The 26934-nt window shown below is 46.3% G+C and overlaps 1 protein-coding gene across 2 annotated transcripts in view; it reads left to right on the top strand.

Annotated features, from left to right (window-relative positions):
- Nucleotides 1-26934, top strand: part of LOC119374311 (B-cell lymphoma/leukemia 11B) — a 581879-nt gene that overhangs the window by 534612 nt on the left and 20333 nt on the right. The gene's annotated exons all lie outside the window — the stretch shown is intronic.

Genomic DNA, 26934 nt, shown 5'->3' with positions numbered 1-26934 from the left:
ACCACATGGAGGGCCTACTGTGCGGCGTTCAAGGCGAAGCGAAAGTCTTTAAGAAAAGGGAACCGAAAAGAAATCTTAAGAATACTTCTTATAACGGAACACCTTCGACCGAAGGAAGGACAGCCACAGTTCCAAAAAAAAAAAAAAAGCAAACGACAACGAATTCGAGATTTTTCTTTTCAATTCATGGCGATCTCCTCTCCAGGCCACCGAAGACCATGCGTATAACATCGATGCATAGAGAGAGAGGGAAGACGTTTGTTATACGTCTATGCGTATGTATATATGTCTGATCTTTCTCTCCGCCGGGCGTATGATTCAATTATCCGACGCCCCATGGTCCTAGCGGCTTTTCTTCGAACCCGGGGAAATCCCTCCATTGTCGCGTCTGGGCAGGGTGACCGCGCCTTCTGTGTTCGGTGGTTTGGGACCGTGGAGGGAGGGATAAGGTCACGTGTGCTTATTGTGTGCTCCATTGTACATGTCTTGAGGTACGACTGCAGATATTAAAGAAAAAAAAAAGGAATACGTAAGAGTAAAGCCGAGGTTTTCTTTTCTGTTGAAGAGTCCGGGCGTACGGGACCAGCTCTCTTGTAAGGCAATGGTCCCTCGGTTTTAAGATTGGCCACGGCTTAGAGGTGGAGGGAATGGCTTGGGGATATAAGCACGGTAGACGGAACCTGTTACGCTTATGCCTCGCTGAAACCGCTGGACATAAAAAATAAAGGCATTTAAAAGTTAGGTCGAAAGTACGGCTAGGGAGTGCTGACGTCGAAAGAACATACACTCTTAAAAAAAATGGAGTGACCCTCTCTCCTTTAAGGGAGAAACGGCGATGTCCCCAATGTTCGTCTTCAAATGGAGAAACCGTTCCTCCCTTTTCAATGGAGAAACCGTCAAAATCAAGATGGCTGACGCCAAGCCAGTGAAGCGAGCAATAGATTTAGGCCTAGCGAGCGCATCGATTCTCGACTGATAAAGAGTATGCGGCACTGGCAGTCACAAAAAACGGTCCCGCTGAGCTTAATATCGAACGCTATGACAATAAAATCAAGCAGACAAACCTGTAGTGATGAAAACCTCGCGAAACGGAACGACGGAACTCGTACGCTTCGCTCGGCCAGCGAGACGGCGTTCACTTTAAAAGAGACGGGTACTGCAAAGGGGCTCTCACCCGGAGACTGTACGTTAGGCTTGTTGTCTTTATTTGTCGAAGCGTCAAACGGTGTAGCGACGTTATCCACGCGTTTGTGCCTCCAAAATGTACATTCTGTCGCATCAAAACAATCTCGGCGCAGCAGAGCATAGTTTCGATAGATAGATGTTCAACTTCATATAAGTAGGTGGAGCTATGAGAGCGCCGCGGCCGCGAAGTAGGTGGTAGCTGGCGCCACCTAGAGGGATTAAACAATACTAAAAAAAGTTGTTTCTGACTGAGGCGGCGTACGTTGATACTGCACACGGCATTTCGGGGAGGTAGGCCCATTCATGGATTACTCAAGGACACCGGAAACATGGATTACTCAAGGACACCGGAAAGTAGATACGCACACGTTCACTAGGCAGACACATAGTACGCACATTCAATTCATACATACACAATTCATTCGCATGTATAAAACCTACAACACAAACAATTCACTACAGACGCATACGTACAGACGTTTACACATACTCCTCTAAGAAGCGCTGGCCCTTATATAGTCACTGAATTACAGTGGACCATGGTGGCACAAAGATGCATCATTTTTCTTCAACTCTTTACGATTCCATGGCTGCGTCACAATATACGCCGACATTATTAAATAGTAGCTATGGCTTAGCCAAGCGCACCAGTTAATCTAAAGCCGCATAATAATGAACAATATAATTACAGAGTTGATTAAGTTAGTGCGAAAACGACCATATCGAGAACGGTTCGTACCATTCCGACGACATTTTGAAGTAGCGCCATCTTCCGACAGCGGCCACAGATGAAATTTCTCTCTCTTTTATTTTCAATAGTTACTGTGGGAGGGCGCAACATCGGTAACATGTTCAGATTCTGTCGCCTTGCCTTCGTCGCGTCGACTTCGTTGAGTGGTTTGGCGTTGACATCTGTTCACATTCTGTTCATGCGTTGACCACAAGCATGACGATGGGCCATGGATTCTTTCAACTGCTAGCCCTTCAGTGACAATGCTTCTGATGCGGTACGGCCGCCTCATTTGTGTACACGTACGTTACAACGCGGGTCGTGCGAAGAAACAAGACAAGATGGCCTCGCACCGGACGGTGGTCTTTCGAGAGCGATGTCAGTGGCCGTTGGTGTCGCGGCAGCTCGATTACTTGAGTAGAGAAACTGGCGCTACACCGCGCGAATTATGGAAAAGAACGCTACCAACACTACGTGTTCTGTAATATTTCAGTACGCTGTACCTACATGCTGCTCTGCTACGTTACGTCACGGTATTCGCCTGGCGTGTGAAATTGTGGTCATTGTGCGACAACTGTGTAGTTGTCGTTGTGGCGGTGGTTTGTCTTGCGTTAGATTTGGAATACTCTTTTCACAAAGGTGAGTGAGAGTGTTAGTGATTACCCACTGTGCACAGCTGTCATTAGAAGCGTATTTTGTGTTGAGTTTCGCACGCGAAAGCAAAATCCTGAGAACGAGATACATACTGCACGCGTGCATAAGTCGATCCTAATTCTCAGTGATGGCATGCGTATTCCAAAACGCATGTGATTGAGAATTTTGGCTTAATTGACAGAAGTCATTGACTTATTTTTCAGATATGTGTAATTACGATGCAGGTTAACGTTAAAATGCGGCCACATTTCAATGGGGGCGAAAGGCAAAGAACACCCATGTGTTCATGTTCGGGTGCACGTTAAAGAACCCCAGTTGATCGAAATTAATCAGTAGTCCCACACTACGGCGTGCCTCATAATCATACGGTGGTTTCGAAACGTCAAACTCCAGCAATTACATGTTATCGTACTTTCACGCATGCACTGTCCAGTGGTATCACGTTTGCTAAAATGTTGTAAAAATTAACCTTCATGCTTTATATTGCTTGTTGTATTGATAAGTGCTGTGTAAAACTAAAAAACGCGTGCTCTAGCCAAGTATGTTAACGCCGAAAAAAGTTGAATTATTGGTGTACAGTCTAAGGTGTTCATTAAAACAAGACTGTTTTGTGAAGCGGGACTTACTGTATTTATGACAAGCAGATCGTGCGCAAACGTATACAAACAACACGAGACACACGGAAGTATGCGGCGCATCGCGCACACGCCGAGCCTATAAAAAAAAAAGAAAAAAAAACGCCACAAACGTTGCTCAATACATAGAACAAAAACAATGAACGTCAATCGTGTGTTGCTCGCATCAATTTTACGTACAAGTAATTGCACGCGACTGGCCGAGATCAGTAGCACTGGATAGCCTGGTCTAAGGCTGCCGAGTGAGCGCAAAAGGGCAGCCGCTCTCCGCAGCACGGAATCACAATTTAACTCGGCGTGCGCATGCGCGCGCGCGCAAGTCACGTGGTTGAGGAGAAAAGTTCCTCCCTTGGCGCTTGCCGCAAGAGGGCGCGACGAGTGAATCGTCCATAAAGGAGAAAGTCGCGGCTCCGAAGGAGGAACGGAGCCCGTTGCTCCATTCTCGCTCCCTTTTTTTTTAGAGTGTAGTCTTCAGCGAGGCTTGAATAGAGAGAGAGAGAGAGAGAAAAAAAAAACATTCTACGGCACATCTAGCTACCTGCTCTTTAAAGCTTTTAGTTTTCTTTCTTGGAAGCCTTGTGTTTGCAAGGCAGCTACAGCTAGCTTGGAGAATGGTGGAGATCCGCCTTATGTCGCTTTTGCCTAAGCACGACAGAAGGGCGTCCTGAAGGTCGGCGCTACAGTTTTGTGTACGTGTTGTCGTTATTTCTCTTTTGTGAATACATGTTCACGCCCAGGTATTGCGGTAGTCCGTGTGCTTCTAATAACTCTTCTTCGAAGGGATCTGCTAGTCGTCGTTTTCGCGATATACACGATATGCGCGCATGCGTCGTCGGCTTATAACCACCGTTTCATTGACCAAGCCAAAGAACTCTCATCCGGCACAGTTAGGACTGAAGATTAAGGGGACGAGTTAGGGGGAAAAGGCCTTAAATCACTACCCCTTTCTCAAACACGCAGGCGAGGTTAAATGAAAATAAAGAAAAAAGCCGTAACAGTACGTGTACATATTGAAGTATAGATACACCTATGGATCCCTCTCTGTAAGGGTTTGTTCGAGCGCATTATATACCTTTTTTTCTCTTTTTCTTTGGATTTCCATCATTGTTGTTCGTATCTCTGCAGCGCGCTAATGTGTTGCGGTGCCGTACCGTCTGAAGCATAATTACAAGGAACGGCTTGAAAGAGTCCGCGCTCTAGTGTTAGAAAAGTGATAGGAAAAGACGTACGGGAGTAGTTCCAAGAATACCGTGCTCGCTATCTATCTTACGTTCAATTCCTTACGCACGGTTCGTGTGTACTTGTGTGTATTGTTGTGTACTTGTGTGTGTTGTATACCTCTTTTCTCTGGCTTCGAGAGTTCGTGTGGTATGGATTTAAGGGGTGATGCGCCATAACTCGGTCGAAGAGAGCCAGGCGTTTGCAAGGAACCATAAAGAAATATGAAGCTCAATACTTTATGTAACTGACGATGTTAAGAATACCGGGATCGTGTCGATGAACTGTGTTCACAGAAGCGTTTCCCGAGTCGGGGAGCACACGGCTTTTAGCGCACCAGACGACGCGCTGTGCTGTAGCAGATTTAGGGGATAAATATAATGAGCGTACACCTGGAGAGATGATGGCAACCTGCAGGGAAGGAAGAATAGAAGGCTTTTAGGTGGAGAACGGAGGCTGGTTTGGCATGGAGAATGTTTAATTCCTGAAAGGTCATATTCCGGTACGATCCGAATGCGACAGTTTACAATAGGCGGGCTGTGCCCGCATTCGATCATTATTCAGAAGAAAAACAAACATAACGGAGATGATTTAGACGTGCATATGCGAGGGGATTAAGTTACTGTTGCCATTTGTTACCTCTAATTACCTTGACAGCTGTTGCAAGTCAAAAATTAGCCTACACTATCCGACGTTAGACAACACTTAGCCCCAACTAACCACGGCTATCCAAAATTGGCTAATATTATTACACGAGAAAGTAGGCTCTAAATAATAACGCCTGGAACTCTAATATGTAAATTGATATGACCGCGCCATAGCGAACTTTCTGTATATATTACTGTCTTGATGGTTACGAAACATCCAGAATATGAATGAAACAGGTGTGCTAAGAAATGGTCTCTAGGTTGATGCTGCCGAAATTTGTTGAATCTAAATAATTTCTCTTTGAGCAACAGATTTCGCCAAGGGAATAACTTACGGTATAAAACCCTACATCACCATAACGTGGTCTCTGCAAGCCTAAGCGACTTTTTTTTTTTTTTAATCCCATCAAAAGCGGTTGCTCCACTTGACTTGGCGCGGATTAGCTGCGGCGACCTCTATACAAACGCGACTGTCCCTGTGAAACATGTATTGGAGCTTACAAAAAAAAAAAAAAAAGAACGGTTAAAAAGACTAACAACTAGAAGAAGTTCTATCGCTCAAACTCTCAACGGAACCACCTTGGCGCACTTCCCGCGATCGCGTCACTCACGATAACGCCGCTTCGTTGATGCACCATTCTCCAGGAGATCAAACAGATCAAAAGCAGGAGGGGTCACTCAGGGCTGCTTTCTTTTCTCACGCAACAGCAGAAAGCCCCCTTCTGGAAGCATCATTCTTTACTGATTTACGTAGAGTTTTGAAGTTTTCTCTCTTTTCTCTGAAGAAGAAGAATAAGTATTCCAGGGGTCAGAGGGATATCCCCTCTCTTTCTACGGGTATCGCTGACCGTAGCGGTCCTTCAACTCAGCCGACGAGAGCGCCCGTGTTATACTTTATTTATTTTATTGGCCTAAGAAGGCACACGGTGTCCCCCGTGTAACGGTGAGAGCAGACGGTGGCGCCCCCTCCTTGAAAGAAATTGAAGCTTAAGGTAGTACGGACAACAGTCTCACTCGCGCTCTGTCCTCCGAGTAAGAATAACGGACCGACCCACCTTTTTCGCTTCCTCTATATCGCTTCCGTCAAACAAGAAAGGGACTCCCATCCCCCCTCAAAAACGCGGGGTCATCCTATGGGCATTTCATTTTTCTTTTTTGCGAAGCGTCATCTTGCGGTGCCCGGTCCCCGCCGAAGGAGGACATGCAATGTGGAGCCGCTGGTAAAGCATGGGCAGTGTTGTAACGGTATCGGGCTTGCAATCTGTTCGAATTAATATCTATCTATCTATCTATCTATCTATCTATCTATCTATCTATCTATCTATCTATCTATCTATCTATCTATCTATCTATCTATCTATCTATCTATCTATCTATCTATCTATCTATCTATCTATCTATCTATCTATCTATCTATCTATCTGTCTGTCTGTCTGTCTTTCTGTCTGTCTTTCTGTCTGTCTGTCTGTCTGTCTGTCTGTCTGTCTGTCCTGTCTGTCTGTCTGCTGTCTGTCTGTCTGTCCTGTCTGTCTGGCTGTCTGTCCTGTCTGTCGCTGTCTGTCTGTCTGTCTGTCTGTCTGTCTGTCTGTCTGTCTGTCTGTCTGTCTGTCTTCTGTCTGTCTGTCTGTCTGTCTGTCTGTCTGTCTGTCCTGTCTGTCTGTCTGTCTGTCTGTCTGTCTGTCTGTCTGTCTGTCTGTCTGTCTGTCTGTCTGTCTGTCCTGTCTGTCTGTCTGTCTGTCTGTCTGTCTGTCTGTCTGTCTGTCTGTCTGTCTGTCTGTCTGTCTGTCTGTCTGTCTGTCTGTCTGTCTGTCTGTCTGTCTGTCTGTGTGTCTGTCTGTCTGTCTGTCTGTCTGTCTGTCTGTCTGTCTGTCTGTCTGTCTGCTTCGTTAGTCGATTCAATTCACTATAATCTGATTAGTCTAATCTACCTCTCTATATGCGATACCATTCCATCGATTATAGACATTCTCATCTCCAGTCGACCCACCTTTGCGTAAGAATGAACTCCCAAATTTCCGTATGCATAGTCACGCTGCCACAGGAAATACACAGGAAGAAAAAAAAATGAAAGGTCGCAGTGTCTAGATCGACGGTTCGGACCACTGCTTCACCTACTTTTTCCACCCGGTATCATCTCCCATTAACTTATACCTTCTTCTCGTCACTTCTAAATGTCCTCCTGATTCAAGTTTCGCACGCTAGTTCAAGAGCGAGTGCTACTACGCGGAAGAAGATAACGTCCAGGAGGAGAAGGAAGGAACGGACCTGCTGGCGATGTATGAGACGGAAGCTAAGAAAAAAAATAAACAAACAAGCAAACAAACTAGACATATAGAGGCGAGCAGGAAACTGCCAGATTTCGTGACCGTTGCCCAAGAACATACAAAGAACCAGAGGGCTGTTCAGGGCGATAGGGGGGAGGGAGGCGCGTACATGGAAAGGGCGCGACCTGTCTGACCGAGACGCCGGAAGCGAGGCGGTGGCCGTCGGGGCTCGCGCAACAACATATGGGCGCTCTTCCTCGGTGAGGAAGTGTGGCCCTCCCCGCCTTGGCGGGCTGCCTCGCTTCGCAGGTCCCATTGCTCCTTCACACCTTCTTCCCCTCCCCTTATTTCCCTCTCCGCCTTCATCTTTCTACTAACTCAGCGCAGCTTCTAGTTCTTCACGGGCTTCGAATGCAAGACCATACGGGATCAAAACCCTCCTCCCTCCCAGAATCTTTCATCCGACCTTGCCCACCCCGCAATAGGAAGCCAGGTCTCAAGAACTCTACCAGAAAAGAAGCATCCATCTACGTACGGGAGGACCAGTGTATGTACCGCTATGGTTGCGCAACTTGGTCTTCCCCGGTACGGGAGATGGTGTGTGTGTGCGTGTGTAGGGGAGGGGGAGGGGGGATTTATCAAAGAAAAAAGCGTCTTCGAATCCAGCAACGGGATCGGACAGATGGTCCGTTATATGCGTCTCAGGAAACGTCAGAAAGATCGCGCGCTCGTCTTTTATATAGCGCGTATATTTTTCTATCGCCTTCACCGAGTGCGTCTCTGGACCCCCACTGCCCTTACAACCACGCTGTATGCGTTGTAAAGCCGCGTCCCTTCTGTCCGCACTCTCTTCCGAGGCAGGCGAAAAGGAGGGGTGGGGGGGTGTGCGAGGGGGCAGCAGTTGTTCTCGTCAGGTGGTCCGTCGCTGTGTTGTTCGCGTGATGGCCTTCGCCGCCGTCCGTCCTTTGTCGATCCTTGGCCCAGATTTGACCCGCCCCGTCTGCGGAGTCTTCCGCTAGCACTTGCCCCCACTGCAACCGCCCCCCCCCTACTGCCACTGCCCCCCCCCCCCCTTCCTAGTCTGTTCCCTTTCTTTTTTCGTTTTTATTTAAGTCACTCGCTTCGTTTCTTTTTTTTTTTTTTTTGGCAAATGTCTGTCCGGAGGCGCGAACTGTGTTAGGAGGAAGAAACGTACAGTGAAGCCTTAGGTACGGAGGAAACATCGTGCTATTTCTATTTTTTAGGTGGGGGGAGTGGGGGGGGGGGGAGTTGGGGAGGGGAGAGAAAGGAGAGGTCTCATCTACCGCCACGGCCATTGGGATGTGTGTATTTCTCACGGTACGCTATAAATGAACCTTGTTCGATCGTGATCGGGGGCTCCGGTGGCATTCGCGAGAAGCACCGGGTTTGGACTCCACACCATGGTGGAGCCTTCGCTCGCGTTTGAATGTGATTCACTGAAGAAGCGAGGGAAAGGGGGGGGGGGGAGGGGGATTAAGTGTGAGAAATTGGGTCATGTGAGCATGGCCGTTGCAATGGACAAAACTGAAGAAAGAACGGGAACTGCTTCCAACGAAATCTATAGAAAAAAAGAAACATGTCTATTGAAGACCATGTGCAAGGCATACGGTTCCTGTGAGATGCCTTGAATGGAAGCAGCGGCAGCAAATCTTTTCTGAACGCTCAGTGCGAAGAAGTGCAGCACGTCCGGTCCGGTGCTCCGCTATGGTTGTGCTCAGAAATTGTAACGCCACCTAGACTCAGGGTTATACCTCAATTACTGCAGGAACCCTTCATCGGGCAGTGAGATGGTTGAGCTGTTTTGGGAACTAATGTAACGGACACGTTGTAAAAAGCGTACTGTAAATTTTGTAACCTGCGTAATGACGTAGCGGAGTGCTTTCTTTCGGTACTTAGCCCACCGGTACTGTCGTAGGGAATCGAGCTCAGGATTAATATATTGATTTATTAATTCATAGATTCATTGATTCATTCATCGATCGATCGCATGCATAGTAGAAGTCTTAACAACTTTTCTCACCGGCTCTATCACGTATGGTCGTCTGATAAAATTTATTTGAACAACACCAAGAATTGAACGAATAATAAAGCTGTGTTACTGTATTCAATGCGCAACTTGTTTGCGGGCCTTCGGCGAAGTTTGAATGTCTCTGACGTTTTCGTTCGATTGGCCATGGCTAATAAAGCATGTTGCCCTGTTATTATGAATCACGTACCTAAATTCAGCGGTCCTATCGCGTGATTTAAGAGACCCCTTTCAATAAAATATATATACAGACAATATCAGCAAGTGGTTCCGTGAAGCATTTGTGTATAGCTTCCCGTGAATGGCTTCCTTATTAGGCAGCGACGGGTATAATTACCGGTTTCAGTAGTTCACTCCGTTTCAAGAGCGTGACAGCACATTACAAAAGGTGAATAGCGGGAACTGCCGCGTATCCATCTAAATAAGTGCGAATGGTTTACGGCCGTAGTTTTAAGCAGTTAATTAATGCGAGCGGAAGTCATGGCCTCAATTTATTCTTTTTTCTCTCTCGTTGATCGTGAAAACGGAGCAAATCAATAGGGAGTAATAAAAGTAGGAAGAAAAAGATTACGAAAAAGAGTGAAAAGAGGGTTGGTTGGTTGGTTGAAAAACTTTATTTCGGTCCTGCAAAAACATATTTTTTTTCTCTCGCTGGTGCCGACAACAGAGCAAATCAAAAGGGAGTAGTAATAAAATCACGAAAAAAGAGAGTTAGAAACGGAGTAAAAAGGGGTGATATTCTTTATTTTCTTTCGCTGATCCCGACGACGGAGCAAATCAAAAGGGAGTAATAAAAGTGGGACGAACGAAAGGGAGTTCAAAGTGGGTGACACGTTGTCAACTTCAACATGGCGGCGAACCTTTGTACGACTGGATGGCTATTGCGAATGCTGCGCGTAGCGGTAATGAAACGCGGCCACCGTTCTGTGGGCTATCACTTTGAAAGAGAGAAAGAAAGAGACGTGACGGTGTTTATTTAGCTTTTCTCGCTAATAGGCCTGACAAGGAGGAATAATTCAAATAGGCCTGACAAAAGGAGTAAAAGGGAATTAAAACAAATAAGGGAGTTTAAAGGAGGGTTGACACTTTGTTGTCTTCACAGCATGGGCGGCGCTCTTTATATAAGGCTGACATTTATCTTTTTCCTTTTTTGCCTCGACTCCTACGAGATGAATTAAATGGCGCGTCGAAAGTATTTATTGCCCCACCTCTCACCCAAACCTCCTCAATTCATCGCGTACCTTCTTTTGAATATGCCGAGAAACAATGCGAAGAATAAAAGAACAAAAAAAAGGGCAACTTTAAAAAGGCCTTCAAACTGCAGTCGTTCCCTTCACCCCCTGTAATTGGATTTCGCTTGGTGTGCACGTTTCGCATGTCGGAGTTGATGACGGCTCTATTATATTTCGCACTTTATGGGCCGTCCTATACAAAGACTGCCGTGCCGCGTTCACTTCCACGAAATAAACGTCACAAAAAATCATAACAAACGTGAACGTCTGTAGAACGCCACGTATCTTCCAACATCATTATAGCACGCATACCTTACATCATTATTTTAGCGCTAAAAAGAACACATGAGAGACAACGGGACAAGCACTAAAGGACAAGCACTAAAGGACAAGCGCTATACAGGACAAGCGCTAAAGAAAGCTCGTCCTGTTGTCTTTCATGTGTTAACCTTTATAGCGAACATGAAGGTGTTGTCAAGTATGTAGAAACCAGCCCAGCAACAAGCTTTTATTAGGCATACCAATTTATTTTATATCTCTATCAGTGCTTTGATTTAATGCCGCGTTCATCGCAGTAGGCAGGGTTTCGAAGGAGAAATCCTTGTGACAGTACCGCGTCTTCTGTGCTTCGTGTATTGGCGTTGTTGAGAATGAATCTTTTTTCAGTGTGCGGGCGGCGGTAACAAACGCGTGTACTTAAGCTATTTCGGAGCAGATCTTATAGAAAAACGTACACCCACAATAAGGAAGAAAGGAAAAGCGTAAGAACAGTTTAGTACGGGGTATACCTCTTCAGTTGGGCACGAAGTCGGCTAACGAGCCACATCTGTATAAGGTAGCAACAACGAAACGAAAAAAAAAAAATATTCGAACAACAGTATGAAATCACGTGATCCCTAGCGAAACAGTGATGCCGTCAGTTATAATAGGGAAAAAGAAAAAAAAGACGAGTCGTGACATCTCTGAGGTTATTTCTTTGCAGCAACCTGCAAAAAAAAAAAAAAGAAAAGAAAGTCGACACCTTTCTGACGTGTGTCCGTTGCACGGTTTCGTTATACTGTAACATTTGCGATCTTTATACGGCGGGTTGTGACGAATTAACGTATAGAAAGAAATGAAATTAAATTTGTCTTATCTTATCTAATATCGTCGCAACAACCTGTCACGGCGTAGTGCCGCTAGAACACCTCGATAACAAAGCCTTTACGTAGATGACAACCGTAACTTCGCAGGGACGTCGAATTAATAGCCTCTTCACAATTTTCGCCTCGTCACTCGAGATAATGAGGAGGTGATAACGCTCGTTTTTTTTTTTTCTTACCGCGACAGCATTCTACACAACATACCGCGGGTATATGGCGTTACGTCAGCGCTGCGAGACACCGTCGTGCATACCAAAGCCCGCTGTGTATAGTGCGTATGACGTGTCAAAGAGCGCGGCCATGCATGTTGCAAAGTAGCCAGTCTCACGCCGCACCACACCGCAAGGCATGTAGGCATGCAGGCAAAACGCGCGGCTCTCCTGGCTTGTCGGGTGTGGTGTGTATGTGCGTGTGTTTTTGTGCGTATGCGCGGGGTTGTCGTCAGAAAAGTGGACTCGGTTGGGAGCAGCGGCGGTGGCGGCGACCGCCTAGTCGGTGCGCTCATTTGCAAGGCAATCAGGGCTGCTTTGCCATAGGGCCGTTCTCTACTTGAATGTGGAGGGGGGCATTTGCTCGAGATCATGCCGCTAGCGGTGGCTGCGGTGTTTGCACGTAGAAAAGGGGTCTCCCCGCCTCGTGTTTCGTCCTTAAATAAATAAATAAAAAAGAGGCACGAGTGACGACAAGCGGTGGCATCTTCCAAGGTGTTGCCGACGTGCCGGACGGCGCCGGCGGTGCGACGTTTTTGCGCTTGTTTTGTGCATGTGCGCGCGCGTGAGCCTTGGCGCTTCGCCGGAAAGATATGTACTGAATCATAGTGTGGAGGGGAAGTATGCCAATATGCACGCGAGAGAGCATATCAGTCAGGAAGGTTTGGGTGTTGGAAGACATGACTTACCGGTGTGTTATATATTTACGCGCTTAGACAACGTGGTTAGCCGCCACGCTGGTCTTGTGGTTATGGTGTTCGACTGTTGCTGACCGGAAGGCCGCAGGATCGAATCCCGGTTGCGGCGGCCGCATTTAGATGGGGGCGAAATGCTAGAGACCTGTGCACTCAAGATTTAGGTGCGCGTTAAAGAACATCAGGTGGTCGATATTTCCGGAGCCCAATCACCTGAGAGTTCTTTAACATGCACCTAAATTGAGATTAGAGACATGCTTAAATGTTAACCTGAACATTTTCCTATCAAGTTATTAAGCGTCAGAATAAGGAAATAATAAATAATAGAGACGGTTAGGATAAGCAGAGTAAGTGATTGCTAATGAGCTAAAAGAAAGAAATATATATACACTGGGAATGCTTATCAAAGTCGAAAATCTACTCCATTTCCTCTCAATAAAGCCCCAACATCTACAATAGCTTATTTGATGCGCACAGCGTTTGTTTCGCCATTCGATCCTCGCCGAAATATTGCGTCTACATTGCTTGGGCATCGAATCCGCGATGTCGTCCTCCTTAGCAGCAACAGAAGGGACGCACCTTCACAACCGATCAGGCACCGACCGTTACCCTAGAGATGGAACCGTGAAATCCGCGGTACAGCCGCTCCTCGCGAAAATAAACGTAGCGTAATATATAGCATGCCGCCCTCGATCCGCCACTGGGCGTAGCCTTCTAACGCATCGACGGCCGGCGGCCAGGACGGAGCCAAGCCAAGCCTAGCTGCCCGGACAGGGCGTCCAACTATGCCGCTTTTCGCTGTGAAGGACCGGGCTTGAATAATGAAGCCCGATTCCATGACACGCATGAGCAGCATCGCCGCTCCTGCAGCCTGTGTATGCTTGTATGCGTGTATGCTTACACCTGCTTACCTGCCTGGCGTGGAGATTCGCCGACGCTACGCCTCTGACTTCTCCTTTTTCGTTTTGCGTTTTGTTCTTTGGCGCCGCCCTTCTTTTTGTTTCTCGCTTTTCCCGCTGTGAGTGCGTCAGTGTCGCACGCTTTTTTTTTGTCGGCTACACGCTCTGTCCCTCCTCATCGAGCGTGCTCTACCCTTTATTTTCTCGCGTTTTCCGTTTTTGTTCTTACTTGGTCGATGGCGGCACCTGTGACCGCTCGACCCAAAAAAAGGCACGAAATAGAGGAGGAGGAGGAGTATGTTTCTGTGAAGGGGGAGGGAGATTTCGCCGAGCGAAAAAGGTAGGGTTGGCTTGAGTATGACCGCCTCAAGTAAGGCACGGGAGGGCAATCCAGGGGGCGGAGGCCAACTGTTAATAAGGACTGCTGAAATAATGAAGGAATGCAAAGAGCTGAGGCGGAGAAAGAAAGAAAGAAAGAAAGAAAGAAAGAAAGAAAGAAAGAAAGAAAGAAAGAAAGAAAGAAAGAAAGAAAGAAAGAAAGAAAGAAAGAAGAAAGAAAGAAAGAAAGAAAGAAAGAAAGAAAGAAAGAAAGAAAGGGGCACTCGAAAAAGGGTGGGAGGTGAAGCGAGCATCTCACCTGATGCCTGTCTGCCTGCTTGCGTGCGTGCGTGGTTTGCCCTGTCGACGCGCTTGGACGCCTTTTTGCGCCGCGGGTCCGGAAATGTCGCCTCTGCGGCCCGCTTCAATCATGGCGACGCCGCGGCCGGTCCCGGTCGAGCGCGTTTCCTCGTGACGCTTATATGTATTTTTATACGTTTATTTTCGTCGTCGTGGATAGTTGTAAGATAGGACGGCCCGTGTCCCGCTGGGGATTCGCCTTGGAGTGGTGTGCATGGTGTAAGGTGCATACGCGAACCGTACAAACGAACGAGAATTCGACTGCGACTGACTCGGGTTCTAGTCTACGCATATGCGAGTTCATCATAGGATCGACGTTGAATGCATATGCTGGTAATGCTACAACAGCCGATTGCCTACGTTATCGGACATTAGCCATCATCCAGTGGACATGTGGCGACGTCAAGCGACATGTTCCAACTGCGAACGAACACTGGCCAACATTGGTAATCTACATAACCAAACATTAACCACCAGTTTGCCAGTGCAAGTTAACATTAGCTACGACCAACCACTTCTACTAGTACGGGAGTAGTTACGGTAGGCTATGGCGACGGCCGAAGCGGTCTCAGAAAGGCCGGATCGATATCTGTAGATATCGATTTGGCCTTTTATATATAATATATATATAATATTATATATATATATATATATATATATATATATATATATTATATATATATATATACACTCTAAGCCGCAAAGGTGCGAAATGGGAGTAAGTGCGGCATTTCGTCCCCGCAACCGGTAGTTCGTCCCCGCAGGGATTAACTGCAAGACGAGGGTGCGTGTGCAAAGTGAGGGAGGAACTGTTAGACCACGGGGAGCAACGTTTACTCCCATGGAACTTTCCGGCGCAGTGGCGACCTCGAACGAATGGTCAGCATGCGCGTATTCAAAGAGTCCGCTAAAGAAATGAACTGTTAACAGTTTATTTAAGTGTAAAAGGTCTTGTCAACTACGGCAACTGCGGCAGAAGTAAAGTAATATCGTTCATATGGCATAATAATAAACAAATATGAAAAAGCTTTCACACACACACACAAAAAATGGGCTCGCGCCGAAGCTGTATCAATGCGCTGCGTGGTGTTCTCGTCGTATGCACGGCAAGCTAGGACTCGGCGGTTTTGCGGTGTGTTGTGGATGTGTTCTCGTTTCGTGGTTGCGATTGCTGTCACTTGTGGTGCACTGAATCATCTTCGCGTTGTGGTAAACGTGATCTGCTACTGGAATGAAGTGCTACCCTATCGAAATGCTACGCGCCGACTGGGACATCGCCTGAGAGGTGAGTGTAAACAAGGCCGCCATCACTCCGCGTGATTTACCTGTGTGCAGTTGATATGTAACGTTCACCGCTTGTTTAACATTCACGTTCTGCGCGAACAAAACACGCATGATTGATGAGCTCGCGCGATACAGCGTCGCGAGTGCGCCCCGCCTGCTATAGAATTACAAGCATGATGGTTGGGCCATCGAAACATGGTAACCTCGGTGAAGGCTCAACATTAGCTGTAGCAACTACAAACTGTTCAAAAATAGTTTTGTTTTCAGTGCTGCCCACATAAGCGTTGTTTATCAGAAATATTCGCGACTTTTTAAAAGAACATTCACGTAAACTCCGCACGATATCTTCTATAGCAATGTAAACAAGTCATTTGGGAAGATTGGCTGTTAAAATAGTATGTCTAGCTAAAGACCGCTAACACGAGCAGTCGGCGACGGCATCGGCGATTTCGCTCGTTTGTAGCGATGCTAGGAATCATTTATTTTTATATCTCTCAAATGAAGAACAAGCTTCATTGATAAATAAGTGGGCCCACTAGCGTGTCGCTGTGAAAGCGTGAAACGTTTAAACCCCCCCCCCCCCCCCGAGGACGGGTTTTTCGAACTTCATAACACATTCTGAACTGTTCCATTGCACTATATGGCAGGTTTTGTGAAAGAGCAGTTTTCGTCTAATTTTTACGCATGCAGCATTTCTAACAGACGCCTTGTGACGTAACTGCAAGTGCACGAACAGTTCTGCCGGAATATTAATGCTTCTGCAATTACTTTTTCACGAAATCGATGAATGAGAGCGTTGCGCCTCCTGAGAAACGTCTTCAACATCTTGCTGCTATGAACACGCTTCAGCAGCTGTCGATTGTGCTGTTGCACTTCCTGACGTCGGCTGGACAGCATCCATTCGGATAAAACATTGCACTTTTCATTGTCTCTTCTATAATGCAGAGAAGCCATCCTATCTCCTGCATTCAACAAAGTTGCTCAATTATGTGTACACACGATGCTGCACAATTGACACGAGTCGTTGAATAAACTTGGTTGTTTCTTTAGACGTTTTCGTTCTTTTGTCATTAAACAGACATTTTCACTGAACGATATAACCAACCGTGTTCTGTACAGTGAGAAGCGAGCAAACTTGGCACGTCGACGGGAGCATACATGAGACTGTTTATATATACATACATTCATCAAGCGCCCAAATTCGCTCGAAACACGCGCGCAGAAAACCAATCCAACGCATTTTACAATTCATGAACGTGATCACCGAATGGTTGCTTGCGAAACACTGAAGGCTGAAGTCTAATAATATAAGGAATCTTGCTACTTTGACTAACATGGCAGAACGCGCAGCTTCCAGACGGTGCCTGTACATATATAGCCCCGGTAATCTTCACTCTGCTGCGTACTGGCATGTGGTATAGTGGTTAGCGTACGCGACTGCTGATTCAATGGTCACGAGTTCGAATCCTGTGTGTTTGTTGTGAATTTTCTGTAGTTTACTTCTGAATTTATTTCTGTATATTAATTGTGTATGTCGTCAAATGCGTCTATCGATCAACCTCCAAATTCTCGGTAATTCAACCAGAAATTGTAATAAATTGATTTTTTTTTATCTAGAAGGAGCCACTGTTAGTCCCATCAGGGGTAACAGTTCGTCCCTACGCAGCTACCATGCAATAAATCAGTTACTCCCTAAAGGGGTAACTTTTACACCCCGACATTTCGTCCCTCAAAACAACTGAGGACTAACAGTTCGTCCCCTGGCATTTACTCCCTAAAGGACGAATCGTTCATCCTTTAGGGAGTAATGGTTGTGGCAGTGCAGTTACCCCCCAAAAGACGAACCACAGACCCTTTTTCGTCCTTTGCGGCTTAGAGTGTGTATATATATATATATATATATATATATATATATATATATATATATATAATGGAAGGTAATTGTAGCTTTTCTTAGAACCGCGCAAGGCACTTAGAGAGAGAGAGAGAATTAACTTTATTAAAGGTCCTGATGGGGCCTGGGCCACACTTCTGTCACTACACTTCTTTTTTTGATATTGTAAAGTCTATGCAACGAGCCGTTGATAACAAAAGCCTGCTCCTCCTCACCGCATGCGGGAAGTACACATCAGTCGCAAGCGTCTGCGAACATTACAGAGACAAAACGAAATACATGCATCATAAGATCATCACAACTGCAGTAAGTGCTTGCTCCCTGGGAGCCTGGAATCATCATCTTGTGTGGGTGGTCGCAATTGAGTTCTGAAGTGATATAACGGAGGGGGGGGGGGGTGAGTAACGACTGGAGAGATACGATTTGGTCGCCATGTTGACCGGACTCTGTTGTCCCTTTCAGCCGCAGTTCTTTATTGTCCTCAGACGAGATCACAACGACCACTGGTCATTTCTTAAAGCGACAACTCATAAGGCGAAGCTGATCATCACAGAAGTCGTCGTATCTAGACGACAGAAAACGCTGGAGAAAACAAAAACATGTCGTTTCTTTTTCTCGCGTGCAGTTTTTAGTAATACACACTCCGCTACCACCCTAATGGAGAGATGACCATTGAAGCTTCTCACATTGTTCCCAGCGTCGTAATTCTTTGCTGTTCCCCCCACTTTTCTTCGTCCCTGTCCCCCTAATGGAGTGATGACCATTCAAGGTTCTTGCACATTATCGCCACTGTTATTATACTGGGACGCTCGCCTCTAGATGGCTTGGGTCATCTTCGAATGTTCCGAGTCAAAGTAGTCCTTGCGAAGTTCATCTCTTTTTTTTTTCTTTGTGCTTTTATTTCTGCTGGGCAAGGCGTTGTGAATTCGGACCTTTACTTACACTTGAGTGAAAAACCCATCCTATCTGCTCTCTGAAACCACGCGGCACACTTGTCCCGGAACAAGCTTCCGGTCTGAGTTTGCTTACTTCCGGTTGGTCCTCGGGGCACCAAAGTTTACAATCGCAGGCCTCGGACAGAAGTCTCCAGTGCGTTTGGGTCATTACCGAGCCGTTCTTTTTTTTTTTTTGTCCTGTTTCTTTTTTTCTTTTTTTGCTCGACCTTTTCGGGCACACTACGGACATCCGGATAGCCGGAGAGTCGTAAGGACGCGTTGCCCTTGTTTTATCCCTTAGTTACACGTAATTTATTTTCAACTTCAGCTATGTGTTTGTCCAATTCTGTATATATTCATTTTACTGGTTGCACACAGCTTACTTACAGTTCCGTATGTATTTCATAGAGAAGGAGCTTTTAAAGTCAGTCTGCTAAGGGTGAGACGAACTGTTAATACTTACACACAGAAAAACAAAAGATTCATATCGCAGCAGTCTGCAAAGCTTAGCAGTCAAGATTTAAATCTTGCGTGGATCAGGGGACAGTCGCCGACACGTTTGCAGGGATATTTATTATTAGATGCGAAACAGAGATATTCAAAGGTCATATAAGGAAATAAAGATGGTTAATACACATGGGACTACATACAGGATAATTCGTTAGTAGGAACGGTGTGACGTGTGTAGTTCAATCGAAAAGACAGCGTCCCAAAGCCATCAGCTGCAACGCTCAGCAAATCAGCGAGTGTTCCCCTAAAGAGCTTTGCTTGAAACAGAGCGAAATCTACGGGGTTTAAAAAAGGAGTAAAGAAATATAAAAGCCCTCTACGCAAGAGGAGTAGCATCAGTAAGCGAGGCTTTCAGAGTCGTATGTATGTTATAGAGAAATTGCCCTTAAGGGCAGTCTATAAGGGCGATACGAACCGCCAATACTTACGAACCGAAAAATAGACAATGATTTACATAATAAACATTACAGAAATTCACGTTAATAAGAACTCTGTCACGCGTGTAGTTAGATCGGTAAGACAGCACCAGATGCATCGGCTGCAACGGTCAGCAAAGTCAGCGAGTGTTTCCCGTAGAGAACTTCGCTCGAAAAGAGCGTATACAGGGTTTAAAAAAGGAGTAAAAAAAGCATAAACGCCCTCCATTGCAAGAGAAGTAGCATAAGTGAGTGAGGCTTTCAGAGTCGTCGCGTCGCTGAAGCTTGACCTGCGTCGTCGGCATCGTCGCTACAGTAGGCATACGGAGCGCGCACGAGACGAGACATAAGATATGGCCGTTCCTTCTTGGCCACCAAACCGTAGCGACCCCTGGTATCGCGCTCGCGCCCTATGTCATCCGGAACGCTTCTACACTTCATACACACAAACACACCTCTACTTCGCCTATCTTCTCTCGAAGTTTTCGTTCTTGTTTCATTTCGATTTACTTTTTCATACTGTCGCACTCTTTTGCTTCTTGGATACACGCATCTCGAGTTGCGCATTTTTTTTTATTTCTTGTTGTTTCTTCGCTGCTTCACTTACCTCGCAGTACGTAAGCTACACTCACCGTTTTCTTTTTATTTTTAAATTTTGTTTTGTCGGCGAACACCCAAGCCACACACTTTACATCTGAAACGATCCTTCTCTAGCGCTGCCGAAAAACCACTCAGGGTCCTCCACTTTTTTACTCTTTATTTATTCCGTTTTTCCATTTTACTCTTCTTTCAGTTGTTTGTGTTACTCATTATTTACTGCCTTTTCCTATGTTACTCTTTATTTACTCCGTTTATTTTACTCCTTATTTACTCTTTTTGTTGGTGTCCCTCTTTTTCGAAAGGAGAATCAAAGCGCACGCCATTTGTACTACGGAGACCAGACTTTTTTCGGGGCGCACGTGTGACGTTCGGAATATGCGTACGTTCGGAGAGCCAAGCATTCGAGACGAAAAGCATAAAGAAAGCACCCACTCGTGAGGCGATGGGAGTGAAGTCGTCCGCAAACAGATACACACCACTTCCCGGCCTTCTTCTTCGTGCACTTTCGTAGCGCGTCCACCAAGCAAGCAAGCAAGCAGGTCTCGCGACTCCGTGTCCATTAGAAGCATCTTTCTGTTTGCTGTTTCTTACGTTTGCGCAGTTTATCGTACGCATCTTTCCGATGTCCATGTTTCGGTGTCCCGTGAACCATTCCTTCATATGCATTCGCTTTTTCTCAATCTATTTGATCTTTATCTTTTGTTGTTGTTCACATGCCACAAACGATGGCTCAGGTTTCATCGGATACGGAGCTCGACCACTCCGCTGTCTCTCCTCTTTCCATATTTAGTGCTTTCTTTTTTTGTTGTTGCCAGTGAACAGTGAGGTGTCGAGCCCGCATCCCTTCAAGTGTAAACACGCGAATACGTAATGGCTGTTGCGGAAGCAACATCGCATCAACGTGTCAACAGAGGATATGGCTAGAGAAGGCAGGCGTTGAGTGCTTGCTGTGCTCACAACGGTCACAGATGCGACACGCGAAGCCACACCAGCGCTTTGCGTCCGTTGGCCTCTTTCATGCTTGATTCACATTTTTTTGCCTATATTCTTTATCATAGTTCTCTGTTACTCGAAGAATTTGAAAAAAAAAAAAAGATAGGAAGTATCTGCAGATAGTGGCGTAAGGTATTAGACGTGCCTAGGGCTGATTTAAGCAAATAGTTATGACGGGTTCATGTTCGATGTAATATCTTTTTTTGCTCTTGTCTTTACCGCGAGTTTTTAAAGATAAGCGTGTCGGTGCAACCGCAAGCCATGTAATAAATTTTGTAGACTCGTTATCTGACGTTATATAATACGTATACGTAAAAGGCAATACTTAGAAAAGTGGCACTATATACAAAAAAAAAAGTGGTTTTCATATTTTTTTCTTTAGATTGTCCGTTAAATTCTTATAGTTTACAAGTTACCAGTTTGTCGAGTTGTCGGAGCAGTGTGCCACAGCAGCTTCTTGTGGCACGCTTCTTCAAGATAATGTGACTGTGCAATGACAATGTTATTTGCGTGTAATTAGTTGCAGATTGCCTGAGTCGTGACTTTGCGACGCCTTCCTAGACTCTTCTCATTTTCCATTCTCTTAACTCCGCCACTCCGTAAGGCACAGCTCTTAGTCTGAATTTTCTTGCAGATAGACACACATAGCCTTGCCTATGCCTTTGTCGATCGTCGTACTTTTTCCATAGCGTCCAATTCTCCTGTATGTGTATTGAAGGGGAAAAAAAAAGTCATTTTCACGTCTTTTGGGGTACCGGATCGTCGTCAAAAAATTTATTTTTTTGCCTTCACAATTTGTTTTTCTGCCCCCAAAGGGCAAAGTACCACTGTATGGCCGGTCGTATTCTGTAATCTCGTTCTTCCAGCCGGCCCTCACATTCGCACTTTAGCCTCCAGTTTTTTTTTTTCTCTTTCGTTTTAAGGAAAACACCTTAAATTATTTTTTTTGTTTATAGATCAGAAATGTTATTCTCTTTTACAGTTTCTTATAACAAGGTGCATGTTTGCTGTATGCGTTCGCTTTGTTCGGTACGACCCTCGGGAGGCTAGAAATGTCGACACTAAACGCACAAAAACCGTACTGCTTCGCCGTTTTTTGTCCTTTTTTAAATATTAAGGCGACAGTGACTTTCGTCATTCTATATATCAGCTCCAGTTTCAATCCACTTTTCAAACGTTGTCCTTCGTGGAATCTTTAGAACGATTGACAATAAGACGCGTGCAGCACTGATCACGTCTTCGAGACGCCTCCCCCTCCTCTCTCTCTCCACTACTGACAGCTGCTGTCCGTCAATCGCATCCAAAAGAGAAACCAAACAATGTTCAAAAGCTACAAAGAACAAAATCCAACACACAAACAAGCGAACAAAGCGAACACGACACGCCGAGTGCCATCCAACGTGCTCTCCGCGGACTGCATCGCATCTCCGCAGCATTAAGCGGGCGAAAGATTTCCTAATATAAAACGATCAGCGGGAGCTCACTTTACTGTCCTTCGATGGAAAAACAAGAGAGAATGACAGAGAACAACGGGCATTCAAGAAGAAGCAGCTAAAAGCAAATGGTTAAGGATGCCTTGCGTGTACGAATGCAGTTTCCTGGCAATCCGGCGTTCAAGCCAGCGTCACTATTCTTCTGTCCTTGTTTTCCCGCTTGCTGGTCGGTCGGGACTCGATCCCTGCCTTATATAATGAAATGGACGGAAGGCTCGCGCTGACGAACATGTATGTGTGTATGTGTGTACGCGCGTCTATGTGTTGTTTGTGTGTTTCCTCCTCAGCAAGGTTTAGAGTGGCGCTGCCGCGCAGAGCAGTAGGATAGGGGATAAAGGTGGAGGGATGTGGGGATTGCACAACAGCGGGCTGTATACCGGGGCTCCTGAGGAGCTAGCTAGCTGCGTAAGAGCGGCGGTGGGGCACAGGAAATTAAAATACACCCGAGCAGTGGTCATCAAGAAAAGATCAATCTCTGTCAAGAACTCCTGCGGGGGGGGGGGGGGTCTGCGCCTGCTAGCGACGACCGAGCGCTACCCGAGCCCCGACCAGACTTCTCTTCCCTTCTACCCGGGACTTATTTTACCCTCTTTCTCATTGTGCAAGGAGGAAACCTAAATGTAGGGAGGAATTGGGGACAAGAGGGGAAAGGAGGAATCCTTCCCGGGTCACCAGGAGGAGGAGAGAGGGAAAGGGAATGGAGAGGTAGATAGGGATGTGGTGGGGGATAAGGTAGAGACGGGAGTGGGGATCCCTACGGATAGACTAAGGGATCGTAGCTGAAGTGCAGTGCGAAGAATAGGGTAAGGCGCGAGGAGGATGAAGAAGAGCCTTGGGCGAAGGAAAGGGTGTGCGGTGGTGGTCAAGAAGTACATCTGGGTGGTAAAAACGTACGCATATGCAAAACGGGGGCTCGTATTCCCTATGGGGAGAGTGAGGGAAGGCCTCGTTGGACTTACGTGTGGATGCACAGAGTGGGCATGCGGAAGACGGGAGAATCACGAGGGGAAAGGTACGTTTGTGCTGCGTGCGTGTTGTATATTGCGGCGACTGGCCGCGAACATAACGGAGTAGGGATTCTTACTGCAGGATGCAGTAATCTGCGTGAGAGGGGAAGTCGTGGAGTGTATGTGTGGGGGGGAGGGGGGGGAGGGGAGGGATGCGTCGTGTTGTGTGCATTTGGTTAACGCGTCGCCACGCGCTGCAGCCAGCCTCTGTTCCTTGAGATTCCCTAAAGACTGGGTGTGTGTGTGCGTGTGTGTGTGTGCGCGCGCGCGCGGAAGGCTCTGGGGGATTATCCCACTGTGGAAAGGATCGCCGAAGAGAAGTTGGAAGAGAGGGAATATTTCAGCGAAGGAAATGACGTAAATGCAAGGAACAAAAAATAAGATGCAAACAAGAGCAACTCGGGAAACATATGCAAAAGTGCACAAATGTCGTAACTTAGCACTAAGGGAAATGAGGACGGATGCTAGGTTCCGGTTTCATCCACTGTTGTTTTCATCGGTGGTTTTGTGTGTGCGCTTGCGTGCGTGCGCGCGTGCGTGCGCTTTTTATCCCAAAGATGCTGCTGCTGCTGTTTCTGTACCTAGGTCAAGTCTCAAGCTAGAAGAGACAATTCGTACGAGGCGAATCTGGTTACAGCGAAAGTGACGAAGTGACTCGGCTTTATGATAGCAGATACTTCTTGACATCTACGTAGCTCGTCAGCTACAGAAGGGGTGTAGTGGATACGCACTGATTTGATAATCCGTCGTTACTGCGTATCATTTCTCTCACAAGGATAGCCGTAGTGTCTTCGTCAACAATCACGAAAGGCGATCTTTGATGCATAGAGGGCCACTTGGTTGCTCAAGTCACGTATCTGTTATTTCCGATCCCTCGACGGAATGACATAGTTCAAGTTGCGTGGAAATGGGGGCAGGGCTGGTACTTGTATATCGTTTCAAACGGTTGATAGAACACAGTCATTGTTGTATTTCTGGGGTTTTAAACAAGTAATTTTACTTATCGTGGGTTTGCTATCCTCCGTTTTGTATGTTTTTTTTTACTCTGATGCGAGTTACGTATCAGTAGGCAGCCCTAAGACATTACTTTCTGCTCTTCCAATCTTTACAAACAAGCGTTGCTGAGAGGAATTTGACAGCAGCTCTTACTAAAATAGTCGCGCGGGCTGTATACATTTTGGAGACAGATCAGAGCAGCATGACCGCTCTCTCCTTTAAAAAAAAAAATCAAAGAAGGAAACTAAAACTACGAGCTCCTCCTTAAACCCTCGTCCTCGACATACAAATAAAAAAAAAAAAACGAAAAAAGGCAGACCTTTCAGACAGTGGTCCCCTGCTTCTAAGACGGCCTATGGTTTTGACAAGTCGGGTACCTATTCGGCCAAGAAAAAAATGAAAGAAAGAGAAGGTAAAGCAATGATGGGTCAGAATTGATGGAGCGAACGCTGAAAACCTGGCGTGGTCACGCATACGGAGGTCCGATTTGCGTCCGTTCTAGAGTCCCGGCGTTTATCTCGTCTTTGCCCTTCTTTGTTTGTTTGTTTTTTACTCTTTTTCCTCTGAAGTTCTGACGACTAAGTTCACCGAACGGTCCGCCGCGACTGTGAGCTGAAACCCGAAAAGGGAGGAGTGCATAATAATACACGTGATGTTTAAGATGCGCTAAGCCAACGAATAATAATAAAAAAAAGGATAAAGATCCTCAAACTGTCTCGCACCGCCCCGCCACCCCTGTTTGCTGGGCAGCCTTGAGGACACGGTGGTCATATCTGCAAGCCAAAAAACTTTTCTTCGACTCCAAGAAGGCGGCTGTTTTGTGTGTTCACTTCAACTTCATCGTTATATGTGTTTTTTTTTTCTTTTTTCTCGTCACTTAGTTTTATTCTTGCACAACTTTCACTCGGACGTTTGCTTAACTCCAGGCATGAAGGACTCTCGTTGTTTGTTTTAGCGTATTTCATACCTTGCGCTGACCTGACGGTTAGGCATCGACTCTCTGGTGTCATAGTCACGTGGCGTGCCAAATTCAAGCTCTCATCCTCGGGTTTTTTCGTATATAAACCGAAATAAATAATGTCCCTTGTTCCTTCGTGTACCACATTTCTTTAGACCCACTCCAAAGAGGTCATCGTAGGGTCATTTAATTTCTTTTATTTCTTTTTGCGCACACCGACGGTTCTTTATTCTCGGTAGAGAGTCGGGACCGGCAGTAGAGAAATAATTAAGAGCTCCGAGCGCCCGAGATGGGAACAAGATGAAAGGCCAGAAGCTCGCATCGTCACAAACGAAGCGTTTCCTGCCCCAAGGTCCACGGGTGGCGCGGAGCCACCAATAAAGACTCATCAATCACTCGCTGCGTGCGCTACAGCCCCTCCGCCGGATCCCGCATTGTTCGTACTTTCGTTTTATTCGACTTGTGACCCGCTTCCGAACCTATACCCTTCATCTAGTCCGGCTTCGCATGTACACAGGGCTGATAGGGCAATGAGGGCGAGGGTAGTTAGCCTTCTTTTGCACTCTTGCTTTTTATTCTTTTGGTTATTTGACTGTATTGGTCCGGATAAGTTTTGTTGCCCTTGCTGAGGTAAACAACAAAGTAGATGAAGAAGGTCATTCATGTAGCACAATATGTTTAGAAGCGCAAGCGGGCTTGGAACTTGGTTCTCCAGAGCAGTTGTGACTAAAGCGGGTCTAATTAACAAGGCAACTCCGTTTAATTAGAACAAAAGAAAGGAGGGGGGGGGGTAATTGTTCGAGGTCTCGTTTATTTTGTTGTACCCAACCTAATGAAAGCAACAGACAATGAATCTTAGGTATAGGTGGCATCACTTGTATGTTTTAACTGTGGTGTAGTAATTATGACGTAAGCGGAAATGAATTAAAGTGGTTGCAAAATCAACTTGCCGAAGGTAGGGACCGAACCTACAACCTTCGGATAACGCGTCCGATGCTCTACTGACTGAGCTGCACCGGCTCAATTGGTAGATTAGAACGGCTCAGTTTACGTCATAGTTGCTATGTTACAGTAAAAACATACAAGTAAGGTCCCCTATACTTTCATCGGCTCTCTCGCAGAATTGGTCAGACATGTTTAAAAGTTGAAACGGAAGGTACTACTCTAAAGCTTGCCGCTGTATCGCATACGAAATTCTCATATAGTACATTTGTTATGGAGCCTCACGACGCTCCTTGGCCCTCAACTTAGTAACGTGCTTCTAAAAGTTGGCTTTGCCTTTTAATTATCCCGTGTGTGGTGAAGCATTTCATCTAGTTAAGGTCTATGCAGATATTGACCACTCAAACAACAGCAACAACCGCGACCTACAATTGCAGTCTCCGCGTGCCTCTTGCAAGGGAGCTATGCCTCCTAATGACAAGCTGTGAGGCGAAGCCAGCTTGCCTAGTTCGTTACTGGTGCTCGCTGCTGGCAACGAAAGCGACAGATGATTTTGGCTTAGCGTTACAGTTGTAGCGTTGCTGCTGCAACTTCCCTCCTTCTCTTGATCACTCCCAACTGCTCTGCATCGGTGAACGTTGCGCATGCGTACGAAGCAGCAGGGGCTATCG

This window comes from Rhipicephalus sanguineus, chromosome 11 (assembly GCF_013339695.2).
Source record: "Rhipicephalus sanguineus isolate Rsan-2018 chromosome 11, BIME_Rsan_1.4, whole genome shotgun sequence".
In the NCBI taxonomy this organism is placed as follows: Eukaryota; Metazoa; Arthropoda; class Arachnida; order Ixodida; family Ixodidae; genus Rhipicephalus; species Rhipicephalus sanguineus.
The sequence above is the reverse complement of the archived record's forward strand: the minus strand, read 5'-3'. Positions and strand labels throughout refer to the sequence as shown.